Below are 18,826 nucleotides of genomic sequence, written 5' to 3'. Positions count from 1 at the left end.
GCCAGATCATCGACCTATTAATAACCATCGAAATAAGTCCCAGTCCATAAGATTCGATGGAATCTTCTTAACTTTATTTGGTAAGTGGACCGTGTCTACTCCCTCGGGCCGTGTCCTCAAACCATCCCCTCCACTGATCTCTCATGGTGCTTTATCTTACAACATTCGTCCGTCGCTGGATTGATTTTAAAAATGGGGAAAGCAGTTGAGATGGAGGAGAGAAGTTACAACTAGCAATAATCAGAGAAGGGGTAGGATTGGTGTTTTACGCCGAGCCAACAACTAATGCCGGTAAGACAGGTAGCCCTGTAAACACCTGACGGCTGCTTCTTTGATCTTTCCTTCTTTCCATGCAATATAGAGAAGGGAAGAGGCTGTAATCACTGTAAGATCCAGGTGGAAGGGGAAGAGAAGGTGAAGTTTACTCGTTTCCTGCGGAACTATCCCCTGTTTTGTGTTTCGGGTTCCTCATCACCTTGGGTTTCGTGTATCAATTGCTTTTTTTTTTTCCTTCTGTTCTTTTCCAATAATACTCAGTTTAAAGCACCAACATACAAATACTCCACGCGCAGCTCCCGCATTCCTATGAATCCACCCAGCTGTCCCCCAAAATATCAGTCTGTGTATATTCGTCCGTTCATCCATCTCTCTGTCTGCATTCACCCACAGCTCGTGTTCATATACACGAACGACAGACAGGGGATGGGGATGCCTGTTGGAAGTGGAGAAGTAGACCTTTTTTTGTAATCTTTTGAAAACATGGCCGCTTGTTTCTCAGTTGTTCATAGGAGGGAGAACTTGGGGAATTGAAGAAAGGGTGGTTAACGTCCCAAAGCAGCAGTCAAGCGTAAAGGAGAAAGTTTGGTCAGAATGGGTCCCTGAGGGGCGCCTGTCTGTTGTACTTAGCAGCAGCAATCAATAAAGTGGGGCCAAGGGAAGGAACTGTTTGCGGAAATGGCCGGCCACAAGCCGCGCGTTCGGCTATAGGGCGGCACGCATGCGGCGCGCCATTGCAAGTGAAATGCGCGTGCGGCGCGGCCTCGTACCGCGTGCGGTCACCGCGCGTGACACGCTGCCCTCTAACGAGAGGCGCTTGGCAGTGATGAATATTGCACCTCTCACACGTGTTGTGTGCACTACACGTAAAACAAACTCGCCATTTCTGCAGACATAAAAAACTACTTTTCTGTTTCCTCCCCTTCGTTGCCAGCGGAGCAGTCTCATACCGCGTGCCGCCAGTCCTGGGAAGTTTTGGTATCGAGGTTCACTTCTCGTATAGGGCACGCTGTGGATGCGGCGTCTGTGCAGAAACTGGTTGATATTCCGTTTAGCCTCGCTGTTGTTTAGTGTAAAATATCTACCCTTCCACCCACACCCCTATCTCCTTTATTTCACCGTTGTCAGAAATGTGATCACATCGCATCCCAGTCGTCATTGCAACATTTCCCACACTTCTCCCAATGGGGGTTGCCAAAGAGAAGCATTCTCCTTCAACATCGTGGAAATTCCTTTCCTTCCTCTTCACCACCAGTGTCTGACTGCGATATCAAAAACACAGTGATAACAACGGAAAGGTAAAGGACCGCTCCATGACCTTTTGTTCGTTGATTGAGATGTCAGAGAACTCACTTGTGTGAGTGCGGTTTTCATCCTCTCTCTCTCTACTTCCTTCCCCAACCCTCTTTACCACCCCGTGCATCAAAAGTATTTTCATACAACCTCGACAAACATGGTGCTAAACCACTCTTCTCCTCGGGCAACACGATCTTCAGCCCTCAAGCGTACCGGCAACAGAGGCAAAGATATCTTTTCTTGGCAACTTAAATGCTTGTTGTCGTGGAGCTCGCCATGTCCGTGGTGAAAACCTCCCGTCCAGATGCCACAGTTCACTTGCCTACCGCTCGTAACATAATTCACAGCCGCTAGTCCATCAACGGACACGGGCCAAATTTAGGCCAGCTTTTTCTACTGGCATTTCCACTACAAGGCCAATTACGTGGCGAAATAGAAGGAGTGCCGGGGCAAGCGTACAGGGGAAATGAGCGGTAAAAAGGACACCGACCACCCCACTCTCCCCCCTCCCAGAATATGGCCGACAAAGACGATCGATGGAAATTGAGTCTCGCTGCCGAGGTGAAGGTTGAGGGCCAGTGAAGAGCATAATGGTACATTCATCGGAGGGTTAAGTGGTGGTGATGGGGAGTAACTGGGTGGGGAAGAGAAGGTAGAAAGATGGAGGAGACAACAGGATGTCGAGACCATAGTTTTAAAATACCGATGTACAGAAAACAATCTTTTAATTTTTTTTCGAAGCCTTGTCGAAGGTGAGAAGGTCAGATGAAAGATGAACCTGCTGGAATATGGGTATATTTCGTTTTTTCTTAAGGAGGCATCTGCAGATGTTCCGTGAAGTTGAATGTTGTCTTATATAACAAAGGCCCATGGGTAAGAAATGGTCTTCGCCCAACTCGTCTCCCGACAATTTTACTAAAACCTACATCGACACAGTTTGTCCACAGTTCAAGTTCAGTCGGCTGCTTTTCTTTCTATTGCCTCTCGTTCCATCCTCTTGGGAAATTTTCATGGTGGCATTTTTTTTTTTTTTTAAGTTCAACGTAAAGAAGGGATATAATTCATTGACAAGATTATCTCCCATCTACACTGGAAAAAGTCTACAGCAGTAGTTACAAACGTGCAGCCGTTACTGTTTGCGTGTAATTAATTATTTTATGTAACCATCACAACTTGCAGAACCCTACTGAGATCAAAACCTGTTTTAACTTTTTATGGATAAAAATTTATAAAATATTAATAATTGGTGATAGTTTGTCGTGACAAGATTTGAACCAGTCGAAACCTTTGCGACCGATACAGACTGGCATTGTGTTGCCGGTCCCAAGCCAAGTATCAATAGACTCCACCTGACAGGTAGGTAGGTAAACGGCACACGTGACTGGACCTTAGCCACGGCCTCAACCGAGTGCTAGCAGCAACGGAGCGCGACATCAGATAGGCGAGAGCCAGCAGCTCCAAATGTTGCGCATGCCAGACTACAGCGCCAGGGCACTTCCGCCTGTTGAGTGGTCCGCACGCTGGGACTCTGCCATTCAATCTGTGGCGCCCTCTGTCAATGGCGGCTGCTCTTCCTCCATGCCTAAGATCTTATCGGCTCCCTCCCTTCCTCCACCCTTCCCCACACACCCCGGACTTTGTCAGGCGACAGGATACTGTGGCCCGCTGCTCGATTGTCCTGCCAGGCGACAGTTATAGGTGTCAAAGTGCACGGCACCAGCGAGGGGCTTGGGTCTCACTTTGGATCATGACTGGACGAGGGTGTCTAGTGGAACTGTGAAGTATCAGAGGAAGTAGGCAGTGCGAGTCTGTATGATCGTGTTTTGAGTGTATGTTATGCATGTGTGTTTGTGCGTGTGTACAGTGAGACGTTTGAATAAAATCGTAAGCAGTCTTTGTGTTCGGTCATCAAATGTTGTCTGACTTTTTTACATCATGTCTTGGCTACAGTATCCCCTTGGTAAGACATTTGCCCCATACGGACTGAAGATTTCTCTATGACATTTAGCGTTTATTTATTTTTTTAATGGCACGACCTGATGCACGGCTGTACAAATCTCTCCAACATCAAGAAGAGTGTGACCTGACTCGATGTGTGCTGTGCAGCCAGAACTGATGAGTTGTATGTGGGGTTGGCAAGGGTGAATTACTTGATTGCCCCGATCTAGAAACTAAGACTCACACCCAAGCAGCCACGTGTAAACCATGTAAACAGGTGCCGCATGAAGAGAAAAAAATTGCCTGCCCGATACGAGAAATGAACCCATGACAGTTGAGCCTCATTGTATTGGTGACAGGCGCCATCAGATGGCGGTATTTCCCGTTGGGAGGCAGGTCGAGAGTCGGGGTTGGAGGTCACAGTCGTGTTGGGAAACAGCTTACTTTTCTCAACTCCCTCCCCATTTGTCAGTTTTTAACACTGGACCAACGACGACCCGACAGGTCAGAAGGCAACCATCACCTCTCTGTAAGGCTGCACAGGAATGGAAGAAGGGAATGGGTAGGAGGTACAGGACAAATGGAAGAGTGAACAGTTTGTCGGGTGGGAAGTGAAGAGGAGGGTGTCCCAGACTTGGTCAACCCTTAGATGAGGACATCGTGAAACCGCCACCCCTACCCAACCTGGTCGATGTGGTCTGCAACCGAGTTGTACCCTGTCCCGTCGGCACAAACGTTTTTATCAGTCGGGCGAGGTGACGAAAACTGGATAGGCTACCCGGCTTTTGTACGCGCTAGGTCGCGTAAAACAGTTGACACTGATAACGGGGTGGCCCCGAGGTCCGTGTGGCAGCGCCGGCTTGTGGTAAGCAGACAGACAGGCCTCCCTCACAAACATGGCAGTTGAGTTGGGTGAAGGGAAGGGTGTGTTTGCGAGTCTGACGCCGCCACATCGCCACCACCCCTACCTGGCAGGTGAGAAACTTCCATCACCACGACCACCACCGCCGCCACCCTGCGTGCTTGCCGTGGAGGGCAATGCCAACAGTCCGAGGTTGTCGCCACAGTGACCTTCCCTTTGATCAGCCGGGGGTCAGGAACGCACGGGCTCACGCGTAGATAACGAGGTGGAGGACTGCAGGACCTTCGCAACCCTCCCCACCCCACTCGCCAGCGAGCTGACGACACTGCACCAGCCAGCGAGACCTACGTCAGCATCTCGCGCGATCTTCTTCAGCGCTTGGAGTTATCTACGCCTGGATGTAATTTGCATTCTTTGTTTTCCGTCTGACATTATCAGAGGAGAGAAGCACGAGGGCAAAATCTCCGCTGACTGAAGTCCCTTTCCAGTGAAACAAATCAACCAACAAACACAAACACACACACCTCACGCATTGGTCATTCCAGGCTCGAGCATTCTATTTGACCGCGTGCTTGAGTGGCGCGTGCGTAAAAACGGAGCAGGACTATTTCACAGGCATTGATTCTGACACAGCCACCCACGAGTCCCAGTCGCCAGTTTTTAGATCATAGACCTGACCTTATGCCACCTTGGGTGGCACATTCCTCTGGCCTGTGACTCTACCCGCACACCCGTACCCTGTAGTTACAGCACCCGGCCTGTCCAGCCTGATAGAGGGGATGGGGTACCTGGGGTTGCTGTGGTCTGGCTGTGGTAAAACAACGTTGAAGAGTAGTGAAGGGAACCTTTGGGTGTGAAGCCAGGACAGGTAAAAGAGTGGAGTTGGGAGGGAGAGGTTGTAGGGGATAGTGGGGGTTTGAGACGTATGTACAGTAAGTGGAATTAACATTCAATGAGGGCTGTACACTATCAGACTGCTGCTGTTGAGAACTATCCACCGACGAAATCGAATCCAGAGATATCTTCAGGACATCGAGGGAATGGTGTGGGCGGCGAGGGTGGAGGGGTGGTTGGGGTGGGGGACTAGGTGTATACGAAGAATACGTGTAAGCAAATAAAATGTAAGACGAATTAATGATTGTGACTACCGTGGTTTGAGTATCTCTCGCACTTAAGAGAAGATTATAGACTACTTACAGTTATTTTTATTTTTTTATTTTTTTTTTTTAATATTCATCGTTGTAGAGTGGCACCTTCTGAGTTACCTTAGAAAGTTTGGGAAAGACAGACACTGCCTGATGGTTGCAGGAACCTGAAACAACACAAGCGATTTTCGAAATGACAATACTTATGATAAACTGGACAAGATGCCGTTAGCACATTTTTTTAAATCCATCCACGAGTTGATAACTTTCCGAGCACAATTTAATTAAATTAGTAAACTAGATTACAATAAGGAAAGCAGTAGAGACAAAATGATTGTGAATTATCCAACGATAACAATGATGCGACTTGTCAAATTATCTGTGTAAGCCTATTTCAAGATGCTAAAATCTTAGCAAGTTATATACGTGACATGAAAGTAAATAAAAAAAAAAAGCTTGAAGTGTCTCCTAAACGACCTAAAGTACCAGATTTCATGTTGCTGTTTGTGTGTGGGTTTTTTTCCCCTTCTTTTTTGGAAGGGAGGGGATTCCATCAGGTGTAAATTATATGAATTGTACAAAATACAACCTTGAGTGGTAATACACTTCTGAGTATCGCGCCTGTTTGTTTGCTTGTTTATTATTTTATTTATTGATTGCATTAATTTTCATCAGTTCTAAAACCTTTCGCTTTCCTTCAAAGAAATGTTTATTTGACAGCGTTTTAACCTGTAAATTTATTTCACACAAGCCGATTTATCTGCTTTTACTTGTTAAAACAATATATCGCCCGTAAAAAACAATTTTTAATGCAGGGCTGTTTCTGCACGGCATGCTGGTGAAAGCAGTCTTCCCCTTAAAAGAAGTATAAACGAAAACTCAAACAAAATTAACGACATTGCTAGAAGTGCTGCACAAGTGGCTGGCTACCACAGGCTGCGACAGGGACATGCTGCGACACATGCAGCGAGGTCGGCGGTGTGCGAGCGAAATCACGTGCAAATGGCTCCGAAGGTCGGAGGTCACCCGCGCAACGTCTTGTATACCTCCCCAAGCGGCAAGGCGCCAGACAATGTTCTTTTATTGCCTCCTTCTTTGGTCTGTGCATGCGGTGCAGGGCTTTGAGGGCAGCAGATGCACACCCCTCCTCCTCCTCTCCCACGTGCAGGCAGGCGGCGGTTGGTGTACTCCCGCACTCGGCGGACAAACCAACGGTTGCCAGGCTGCAAGTCCACAAAGGTCACCTTACCTACGGCAACCGACACCACTCTTTCCCTTGCTCGCGCTCAATTAAATTTATATTTACACGTGCGGCCCTTTTGACTGGCCTGCCTTCGCAGGTGTTGCTTTATTTCCGCTTTTTTTCTCACTCTTCTTCTTTCGAAAAAGAGAATTATTTACCGTTTTGACAAGAGAAAAAAATCTCTTTAACCGGTCGAGCTCCGTTGTCCCTTGGCATGCCATTCGCGCCGCAAGGGCCACGCCCATCGCATGAAATCAGGAGGAGGAACCGACATTTACATCCGACAATGGCAAACGTAGTTAAATTTAAACCATGAAAAACTTTGTCGATGATGCATTGGTCTTTTTTTTTTTTTAGCCTGCCACCCATTCCTTGAAAAGCCCTCGTTGTCTGCAGACGCTGTTGTCTCCAAAGTGCGTTCATTTGCTGGAAAATCTCTCACATCTACCAGCCAGCCTTGCGTGACTCCGCCTTCTCCTGCTTGTCACCTATCAGGAAGCAAGCGCGCGCCTCCAAGGCTTCCCCCGACACTGCTGTCGACATTTACGATATTTTTCCCTCCTTCTCCCACACCACTAACCCCCTACCCTGCTTCCATCCCCTCACCCACACCACCCTTCCAAACACGCCGTTGGCAAGATGGACCATAAAACGGACTTCACGCCTCGGCAAAGGTGGGTTGTGGGAAGAGAAGTTTGGAGGAGGGTTTGGAAGGTGGGTGGGTTGGCAACGAAAGAGGATGGAGAGTGGGGAGGGGGAGAAGAGGGTGGTGGCCTCTCTTAGTGCCAGAAACCTACTTACCAGTCGCAGGGAGTGTTAATATGCACCCTGTGCTGTCCAATAGTCTTTCTTCTTGGCCACCCTCTCGAGGAGGGCGAGCAGCAGCTGTCGCCGCCACCGAAGTCGAGTCCACGTCTGCCCAGCGATGTTCACTTCCACAGATGGTGCAGAAGAACAGATGCTGTCTGTGGAGGGAGGGGGGATTATTCGGCTTAGGGTGTTCTGGTGGAAAAAGAAAAACTGGTGCAGAGCCAAACCTCACGTGCTCTGATCGAAGACGTGCGCGAGCCGCCGATGAAAACAAGACACGTTTCCAGCATCTTTCCCAGAATGCTCAGGAATCGCGTCTAGAACCGGAGAGAGACAATTTATCCTGCCTTTTTATTGCTTTGTAGACATATGGCCAGCAATAACATGAGAGGCTGGCACTCCAAAGATGCTTGGCTTGCATCCAGAAAACTGACTTTGGTGTGCTGATGTACTGGCGGTTGGCCAAAGGTAGTAATACCGTGAAAGCACACACACACACACACAAACTTCCATCATTGTTGTGCTAGGGTTGTACACATGCATGGAAAAGTTATGAGCTTGATGTAGCAACAGGCTGAAACATTTTGTCTCGTTTGGGTCGGCCGACGCTGCACTCGGCAATCCTAAAATTAAAAAAAAAATCCCAGTATTACTAAAGAGCAATCATGTGTGAAATATAGCCAGATATAACTCACACAGCATAGCCAAGGTCCCACACTGGCCTTGTGCTGAATTGTGAGGTCTATGGAAGGAGAACCTGAAAAAGAAAATGGCTCCAAACACTTAGGTGCAAGTTTTCTAAGGACGAACCTAAAGAAACTCAAAAGTGGCTAAAAAGCATGCATGTGATCGAGAAGTAAAAGAGGGCAAAAGTTTAGAGGCGGGTAGCGGCTGGCTATGAAGACAACATGAGACCCCTGTGTATACCCCTCTATCCCACCAATCACACTTTTTTCTTAGAGTTTTTAAGCTGCAAGTGGTTGCAGATTGTTTTTATCGTGTGGTGTATTTGAACTTTATTGAGGAAGAATCCGAGGGCGGGTTTTCTTGTTCCAGTCGTGAGGCGCATTCACCGTGACACGACACGAGGGAACTTTGTGAGGTTCGCGATTTGTCTGTCCTCGAAATGACGAGGCTGTGGCGTCTGCTGCTCTACTTTCCACCACAGTAGGAGAACCATCTCCTGTTTTCTATGCACTCGACAGTCGAACTTAAAACTTTACCGGCATCAGCGCACTTGACTCGATCGCAGACATAACTTTTCATCTGTTCACTCTTCTACAAGCGCAAGCTCGAGTGTGTTTGTGTGTGTGTGTTCATGCATGCGTATGTTCGTTCACGTGTAGACGCGCGTTTTATTGCAGTTTTCATCAACATTGTCAAACGATTACACTACTAACGCATGATTCAAACAGAGCCCACAATCCCCACACAGGATAAGTTGTCGACTGCAAAGATGGCGCATTTGGTGGGTGGACTAAACAGTAAGTCGTGAAAATGATTCGGCAAAGGTTTCCCATAATGGAAACGTCATATAATTAAAGAAAACTGGACAAAGTGTTCATACATCTAAGGGAAGGACACAAAAGACTTCAATATTTTTTTTTAATGGAGAGATTAGTTTAGGGGTGGAAGGTTGGGCATGGTAGCGTCCCCATAGTAGGCGGGGTGTCGGGCGTTTGCGCCTCCCAGCTTTCCCGTGAGCCTCTTTGCACGTCAGTAATGTCGCCAGCAGCAAACGAGAGAGCAAACAAACAGACCGCAAGTCTCGCCCGGCGAATGGGGCTCGATCGCACTCAACAAGCAACTGCTTCATATGCAAGTCCAACGGCCCCTCCCGCGTCACACTCGCCGGATCCCTCCAACCAAGTGCAGACCACCTCTCACCTCCCTCCCTCCGCCCTCTCTCTCTCTCGAGCACGGAAACGATCGAGGCGAGGCCAGGTCGAAGAAATAATTAATCTAGCGTTGCTGCTGTAATTACTGTGTCATTGACGCCACATTTGACAAATTCTTGAAGATGCTCAGCAGGTGGTGTGGTGGGGGGAAACGGAGAGGCGTGATGAATTTATCATTACAGGTATGATTTATATCTGTAAAAATGATCTTCGGGCTGTCTAGCTGGACAGGCTGATGAATACTTCAACAAAAGAACTGCGTGGCAGCGACAAAATATTAGACGTGCTGCTTGCTGGATGGGTGGCCGGGGGCGGAGGTGGGAGAAGAGAAGGAGTGGGACGTGTCAGAGTCCTGTATCGTTACCTGCCGTCGTCTCCTCTAACCTGTCAGTGCTCGTCGGTGACGACAATGGCGACCGCAGGACCGGTCTTGGTGGAAGTAGGGTAGCAGGGGATTTGGGGGTGGTTGGGAGGAGGAGAATGTCGCTTTGCACCCCTCCACCTCATCCCTCGGGCAAGACTAAGACCCATACCCGGGTTACGTGTTCGATCGCCTCCTGTCGTCCTTGCTTCCAGCAGCACCACTACCACCAACACCAGCGACCTTCACATCTTGGCCACCACGATCTGTCAAGTCGGCGGAGCAGTCTGTATAGAGGACTGGGATGGCTTACCTCGGATGGTTTACCTGGGTACCTGGTGGAGGGGTGATTCGGGCACCACCAGGACACCCTTGTAGAGAGTGGCTGTTTCAGTCATCTCTACCCATCTCTTCAGTTCTTACCTTTTGATGAAGGCTAGCGGTAGCAGGAGCACTGTGCCAGTCACCTCGAAATAAACGAGTAACTGTCACGTGGGCTGCTGAAAAAAAAGGGGATTAAATCGAAAATCTTCACTGGGTGCAAAGGATCGGTATTGCACGAGTCACTTCACAGAAGATTTGCTGGGTGTGACTTCAAGATACGATCTTTTCAAGAATTTTTGGGGTTTTTTTTTTTTTTAATTGGTGGGTGTAGGAAGATGAGTGCGAACAAAGAGATTCAAAACAAGAAATGTGACTTTCTTTTCCCCCTTGATAGTGAGAAGGAACTATCTTTTTCATCTTTTCCTATTCTTTCAACTGCCCCCAAACCGTGCCGATCAACAAAAACACACATTGGGTTTCACTAATCTGGATTTGTTTGCAAGAAGGAGGAACCTCGGCGAGATGCGTTGACAGAATGAATAACAACCCAGGGCACACATCAAGTATTCAGACGGTCAAGAATGTGAAATCAAGAGACCTACGAATGGGTTTCTTCGTGCTCAAGTTCTGAATTGTCTTTTCCTGCAAACAATTGTACAAGGTAGAGGGGGTGAAGGAGCTTAACAGTCACCAAAAAAAAAACCTCTCAGGGCCGGCGGCGGCGTCTCGATTTCCGAGTCTAGATTTTCTGTTGATAAATGATTGCATTGAGCGAGGAGTGGCACCAGCTGTGGCAGCTTTGTCTTAACTTCTAGCGCCGGGCTCACCCTCCCACCTGACGGTGGTGTCAACGCGTAAAGAAGGGGGGCATGGGAAGGGAGGTCGCAAAGATCCATAACAGAACTGATGCCGAGATGTGTTCCTCGCCATACCCCTTCCAAACTGTCAACTCCACCCTAAACCGATCTGAAACGCTCCACTTAATTTTTGCCAGTGTGACGTCACAATGCAAGTCCCTCACCCCCTCCCCCAAACCCCACCTCGCCATCATTGCCACCCCGTCTCCACCCCTGTAGAGGCTGCACTTTCAACTCCACTCATGCGCAGAAACTATAACCTCCCCTAGAAATCCACTCCACACGGAGTGAAAACACTGCGATCCTGCGTGTTTCCTTCAACCTCTTGTCAAGTAGGCGTTCAAGGGACGAAAAAAAAAAAAAATAGGGTGGAGCAGAAAAAAAGCCCGAATTTCACTCCTGATAGTCTGCTACATAGACAACAGAACTGCCCGCACTGGGCTATGGCACTGCTCTCAGCACTCGGCATGGACTGTGTCTTCTGTATGAACGGAGATGGAAGGAGAGAGCGAGGAAGAGTTTGAAGCGAAGATATATTTCTTTCCGCAGTGTCGTGTCACCTGTCGTCCCAGAATATTTGTACACGAGGTGGAGGGTGTCAAAGCAGTTGAGATCATACATTGTATACACGTAGTAGGTAGAACGAAATATTCTCACCTAACACGCGGACGTGTTTTGAACTATTAGTTCTCTCTTTTTGTTGTATATAGGAGGGAGGATATGGTGTGTGTGTAAGGTGTGGATGGGGATAGTATTTATCGGCGACAACGCTTAAGTGGGACATATGATAGTAAGGCAAAGGTCATCCCTTAACTTTTTTTTTTTCTGTGTAAATGAGGGGGAGTGTGGTGTTAGAGATCACACTTTTCACGAGGCTAGCTTGTGTGTGAGGGCGGTGCCCATCTCCTCTCCACTTCGCTATTGTACCTGTCCTCAACCATCATCTTTGGGGTCACTCCAGTGGTTGAGTTGACCAGCAGTGCGCTGCTTGGTTCGGACCCCTGTGATCTAAGCACTCGGCTCTCCGCTTCTCACTGGCCCAGCGCTCGGCGGTCGCACCTCTCCAGCCACGATTTGTTCCTTCACACTTCACCTCGCGCTGTGGCCGCCAGAGGGCGGGTCATAGAGGTTAACGGAGCAGGGTAGGGAGGGGGATGTTAGGGGGCTTGGAGGGTGGGATGGGGTTGCTCGTGTCGATCTGAGCGAAAGCAAGGATTGGGGCGAGGGGAGGGTAGACTGTTAGGAGAAAATGGATGTGCAGCGACCCCACGTGGGGGTAGGACGATGGGTGTGTGATTGTGTCGAAGGGTGGTGGTGGTGGTGGTGGTGGGGGGTACCAAAAAAGCTATATAAAGGAAACCCAAATCCCTCCAACGTATTCTTTTGACTTTCCATCGGTTTTTGAGCGGCAGGATACTTATCTTCACACGCACACGCGCGCAACTATCTCTTGGAGACTAAACTTGAAACAGTAGGGATGCGAGAGGAAGTAACCAGCTATGACTGTGTGGTTCATGGAGTTGGTGAGTCGTTACTCACGAGTTATACAGAAGGAACCAGATCGATCTCTTTTTGTTCATGACACTCCAGGTACTGAATGCGACAATTTGTTTCAACGAAGACTTCTTGAGAGGGGCGATGAACCTCTTGACATTAATGATCTGACAGAAGCATGTGGACGAGCGTCGTTCGATCGAGGTCTTCCGGACTGCATCTATTTTTCAAGGGCGGGCTACTGTTGTGGATGACGCTGGAGTAGTACAGTCTGGACTAGAATTTTTAAAAAGGAGTGAAGGAAATGGTTAGTTTTTTTTTTTTCATTTGGATTACCGATCCTGTTGCTGGGTTACCTGTCCTGCAGCTGGTCGAACTTTCGAGAAGTATAAGCAGAGAACAAAAAGCCGGATGTTCAGTGGCACGAATGGCTTAAAAGGTGAGCAGTAGATGTGTCGTGTGTCCTACCCTCGGCCTAACCCTGAAATTCAAACTGTCTTCTGTACCAAGACGCTTGTTAGCATCCCTCGTGCTTTTATTCATCCCCCACAACCCCACCAACAACAAAATTTTAAAAAGCTGGATAGCATCACCTGAAATAGCTGTTGTTGGTTTGTGGTATCTTACGTGCCTGCGGTGTGCGGGAGGCCCGGGTGGAGGAAGTGGTAGGGTGGGCAAGAGACTAAAAGGAGGGGTGGAGATAAAATTCACAGCAAGGTCGGGGAGGGGAGGAGGAGGGAAAAGAGTGGGCTGGCCGGCGATCAGTAAATTGTTATCAGGCGATACGCCGAGGCCCCTATCCACGGGTCCGGAGCATCAGTCGTAAGGGTTGTTGATCCAGTGACTGTGGGGCCAGTTTAAAACAGGGAAACTCAATAGTGGCGAGGGACAATACCTTGTGCCTTTCTCTGTCATTTGCAGCAGGGCTGTGATGCCGCCAGACACGGCCTCCACGACACGCGATACTCGAACTTTATCGCCGAGAGCGAGGCGCTGGCGACGGTAATTACAGGTAATGCATGCTCGCCACTTGACAGGGAGGGAGTGAGGGAGAGGAAGGAAGGAGAGAGAAATTTCGAGATGTCATGCGTGCGTTGTGGTGGATGCGATGCACGTGCCCATCCCGAAGCTATCAACTTACCTGCAGACAAAACCGCTCTTCAAAAACACACTGGCAGCTTTTTTTTTTGTTTTTTGTTTGTTCTTTCTTCTTCTTTCTCTCTCTTAGACTGTTGGAAAACGCCTTATTGAATGATGCCTTCACTCTAAGCAAAGCTGATTATAGTAACCAGCAATTCTGTCGGCAAGAGCTTAACTGTAAGGATGAAACTATCAAGAGCTTTAAAAACAACAAAAGCTGTTGTTGGCTGTGATTGTCACCAACCCTTTATTCTCAAGATATAAACATACACCACCCCTTCTCTCAGACAGACACAGTCAACTGGCATAGTAGTGAAGATGGATTGTCTTGGTAAACCGCAGCCACCCCACCTTACACTATATATATGCTGTCTGCTGCACATTCAACATCACTTAGTTCAAAGGTCAAAAACTGAAGCATTACACTTAATGGCTAAAAATAAGTTGTAGTTTGAACAAAAGCTTCATTTGTGAATGTGATATGTGTTAGTTGACCTTTTCCTAGGAATGTAAACCTGTGATATATAAACACGTGAGAGGCGAGGTATAGTTGTGAGCAGCCATGGTCATGTCCAAAGGTCTAGCAAGGGACAGTCTGTCTCTGCCAACCGTTGCCACACACCCGCCAGGTCTTTAGTTGACAACAGACGACGACCACAACTACACTCCATTTTCATCTCGCCGGGCAAGCGCGGGCTACCTGTGGAATATTTCTAGCCAAAAAATGATAAATAATAATTATAATATCGCTTTGGGAAATAAACGGTTTCAGTATTACCAGCTTGCTGATAGCCGAAGGCCAGCTGTCAATCATTGTGTGTGAGTGTGTGTGTGTTTACAGGTGGGGGAGTGGTTGTTAGCACGTTTCAATGATCACTACAACCACAGAATGGGACATAATTGTACTCTAGTGGCCGGGTGGGGGAGGCGAGGGCTGAAACACATTTCACGAGGCCTGGCGAGTGTTTCATGCTCGAGCGAGGCTCCGTACCTCCACGCACATAGGCGCTGAGGGTATTAAGTACTTAGTGTGCATAATCCATCTATTTGTATCACTAATAGCTTTGATAAGTTTTGATAGCACTGAGCGGCGCTATCGTCTTACTCACATGGGCTTAGCTACGACCTCCATTGTTTCCGGAGCACGATTTAAAATAAAAGTGGAGTCGCTAATGCGTGGAGGTTAAGTCTTTGGTGGGTCGACTTGGCACATCGATCAATGATATTCAGTGCGAAGGGTGGATGGAGCAGGCTGCAACTCTTATTTATTTATTTCACTCTGCAGCATGTCAGAGAATGACTATGTTCTCTTCATACACTTCACTCTGACACTGAACATCGTACATTGTGGGGTTCAGACCTCGAATTGGTCTCGAGTCATTTTTCTCTGGATGTATTTTTTGTTTAAGGTCCTTTCTTAACATATATAGATATGAGGTTTGTGTGTCTATTTTTTTCCTCTCTTATACTTTTTCTCTATAATTTTCGTAAGTTGAAAGAGGCGGTAACGAGCATTTTAGTTGTGGAAACTGTGGTATACATGTATTTATTTTCTTCTTCCCTGCGAAAAACTAGCGCATCATAATTCGTTTGCGACATTCGCACAGGATGGGTCGGAGAAAGAGAGGGTGAGAACACTAAATCGTGCAAAACCACTGCAAATGAATGTTATGTATGATCTTTATGAGACTACACACATAGCCGGTTCTGTGGGCAAGTCCCTTGTGTTCGAGATCAGCATAAAAGGTTAAAATGTTGCTAACGACCATGTGTCACAAAAATAATGTCTCCAATATATACACAGACAGTATAAAAACAAATACACAGACACTGTATGATGGAAATATGAGTGAGGCTACTACATTTTATTTTCAAATCTTTCACAATTGGAAAGGAAAGTCACAAAGTTTTCCTTAAAATTGTTTTCGATTCCTTCCTTTTACTTTCAACCCAAGATAGAGAAAAACATAGTTTCATCTTTTATAACAACTAATGATCGTCCTTATCCTTCACCCCCACCCCACCCGCCTCTGTTGATATATTTTCAGGCTGCTGACACTGCTGACATCACTCATCGGACTGTTTAAGGCCTGGAGCACTTCATCGTCTGACGACCGTTACCATAGTTACGCTTGGACGGACAAACGCGAACCGTTTGGTAAGTGGTTCAACCGGACCGGATCCATTGCACAAACAGGTTTCCGAACCGCACTACTTTAACTCACGGCGCGTGCATTACAGAAATAAAAAAAGGAAAAAATCCAGCAAGTCTTCTTTTACTCTCTTGTTTGTGCCTGAGCCGTGCTTGTTCGTTTGCCACCTGTCCTGTGTTGTGCTTTCTCTTTCGTTTCATCATCACTCTGTTGTGTCTGTGCATGCTTGATTTCTCAGCTAGTGGCATGCTAGCATGCTGGAGAAAAAGGTTCACATCACATTATTTTTTTTAAGAGGAAGAAGGTTCTTTAAAAAAAAAAAAATTTCCACTCGCCACCACAAATCGATTTGTCTGAATTTCATTCTGTCGTGTCGTCTGGGCTATCCACATTGTTCTCTCCCACACTAACGTAATTAACCTAGAGCAACAACAACAACGTCCACCCAGCGACAGGAACCTCGATGGCAGTGACGTGCTGCTTTGAATGAGTGACGAACACTCAGGTCCTCATGGCTCGTCCGGCCCAAGATGGGAGAAAGAGAGCTTGAAACACTTCTTCACTACATCCACTCCGACTCTTGGCCACAGTATTTACAGGAGATAACACCAGGTGCCTAGAGACTCGGTGTAAAGGTCAATCTTTGCGCAAAGTTTCCGAGACCCAAAGCCGTCCTCGGGTGCATTTCTGACACCGGGTGGGTAAGAGCCTCGGATGCAGCGAAATGTAACCGGAGACAATTGGCAGGGGACTGAAGGGTAGTGTTGGAGGTGTCAGGATTGGCGCTGAGAAATGTTCTTCCTTTAAAATGCTGACATATGTCAACATTGTTAGTCTTGTAATAAAAGAAACTGTTGGACAGCGTTTTTACCCACTGAACATTCGCGAACTCTTTCTCACGAGTCTTTCTAAAGGACGAGAACAGCGGTGAGGCCCACGGTACAGGTAAACAGAATGTAGCGGAGGAATAAAAGTAATTAGTCAGGCTGCACGTACAGAAAAAAGGTAGATATCAAGTGGACATTGAAACTTGTTTTTGTTTTTTTCAAGCAGACCTTTTGATAGTGGAAGATTACATGTTGATACAACTTCTACTCACGTCAGTAAAACAAAGCAGGTAGAAATGAAACTGCCCGTATATCCTCTAACAAATGGGTTGAAAAACAAATAATGTAAAATTAGGTTGACGAGTACTGAAAACAGATATGTCTTTATACAAACAATTTAAAATTATAGAAGGCAGACTAGCGTATTGGATTGGATAGCTGAAATTTATTTCTTAAATAGCATGAAGGATGAGTTTTTAAATTGGAAGAGTAGGTCTTCAGAAAAGAAGCAACAATCCTTACATACAGATGGAGAAAAAATATCTCGTGTGTTGATGGGGTAACAAAGTTCATGGTTGGTCAAGTGATACCAGTAACCCTGACCTCTGAGGACCAGAGTCGTGTGCATTGTGCAGTGACCACAAGAAAAAATTTAAGTCTCAGCTGATTCTTTTGGTGACCAGGTACATTTTAATTAGTTGTTACAAGGTGGTGCAGGCCCCCTCAACGACTTGGTGGCCAGGTGAAAGATTCCCTGTTCACACTTCATGTTTCTTGAAAGTTTAATAATTAAGTGGTGGTTTCCTCGATGGAGCAGCTACGAATTAGGGGTTTCTCTCAGATCATCGTGATATAACGGAAAGAGTGAGGAGGTGAGGTCCTAACTGCTCGAAGTTCGTGTCTATAACTTGCGAGCCTCAAAGATGCGACAGTAAAACTTCAGAAACCACTTACATTTTCAGAATGATGACCAGAAATATCAACACACTCGAAATACAGATTTAAAAAATCTGCCACACAGACGCACACTTTACCACACATGCACCATTGCAAGCCACGCACACACTCAGTACCCAGACTCTCAAGGTCTCTGATATACACACACATGCACGCAGTCCACACACCATGCAGAAGGAAAAGAAGAAAAAATAATACGCCTAAAAATGTAACAGTATTTATAGTTGCCCTGCAACCGATACTGAAGGCGCGAAAGAGCAGAAAATTTAAGTGCCGCCTGCTCAATGCCTGGAATAGAAGTTCACACGACACTGCTGCCCGTTCTGTCTCGGTAGGAAATGCATTAACAAAATCTTGCCAACGATCCTCTTCAACCTAAGGGAAAAAATAGAGAAGGGTTCTCATCGTTTTACAGTACACTTTTTGACATCATTTTTAAATGTACATTAACTACCATCACCTGAACAGTCTATAGAAAGTAAAGTATATATATCTCACAGTCGCAGCTACTTCGGGAAGAAGTCTTTCCCCCCTAGCTTCCCACCCCACTTTCTTTCATCTCCACCCATATCTGCACCTCTAAAACGCAGTCATCGGTAACTCTCTTCTTTGAGTCAGCAAGGTGGCTGGATGGGAGGAGGGTTAAGGGTGGGGGAGGAAGAGTTCAGTAAACAAATCGAGCAGCTGAATATCAGATGACCCTGTCTGCCACCCCGAGAAAGACAAGCCACAGAAGAGAGGACATCATTTGAGACTCCTACACCCTACCCTCCCATCTTTTTTTCTTTTAAAAAAAAGTAAAGTAAGGTCGGTGGTGGTAAGTGTCGGAGCTGCGAAGAATGGGTGAGCCACTGATTTATCGCCCGGTTCGGCAGGCACAAAGGCCTGTCCTGTCTGGAGCTCGCAGCCCGTAGACGATACTGTAACATCCCTCGCCGGGCCCTCGTGTCGCGATAGCGGCCCCTCTTGGTCAGGAGGCCATTTATTCTCCTCTGCCATCCGGGCCCTTGACGCTTGAATACAGTGGAGCCTCTCAAATGACAACAACACGCAAGGCCCGGATGTACTTTGTACTTTTTCGTGTACTTTGATCATCGTCAAAAAAATTTTTTTTTTTTTGAGATGAAGGGGACAAAATACGAGATCACTGACCATTGCTGTTCTGTGCTTATCTTTTTGGAAAGAAATCTTGCTAATTTTCGTCTGGATTCAAATAAAATGCTTAAATTTTTCTACTCTACACTA

At 47.0% G+C, this 18,826-nt stretch overlaps 1 long non-coding RNA gene across 2 annotated transcripts in view; it reads left to right on the top strand.

Annotated features, from left to right (window-relative positions):
- The window catches only part of LOC112570669, a 38,641-nt gene extending 22,733 nt beyond the window's left edge, over positions 1 to 15,908 (top strand). The window contains exons 3-4 of one of the 2 annotated variants that reach the window (XR_003100680.1): positions 13,426 to 13,516; positions 15,693 to 15,908. This is a non-coding gene — a long non-coding RNA (uncharacterized LOC112570669). The remainder of the gene's footprint in view (positions 1 to 13,425; positions 13,517 to 15,692) is intronic. The other variant, XR_003100679.1, reaches the window with a different exon arrangement.
- The last annotated feature ends 2,918 nt before the right edge of the window (positions 15,909 to 18,826 follow it).

Source organism: Pomacea canaliculata, linkage group LG1, assembly GCF_003073045.1.
Source record: "Pomacea canaliculata isolate SZHN2017 linkage group LG1, ASM307304v1, whole genome shotgun sequence".
NCBI classification, from domain to species: Eukaryota; Metazoa; Mollusca; class Gastropoda; order Architaenioglossa; family Ampullariidae; genus Pomacea; species Pomacea canaliculata.
This window is presented reverse-complemented; position numbering and strand designations above follow the sequence as displayed.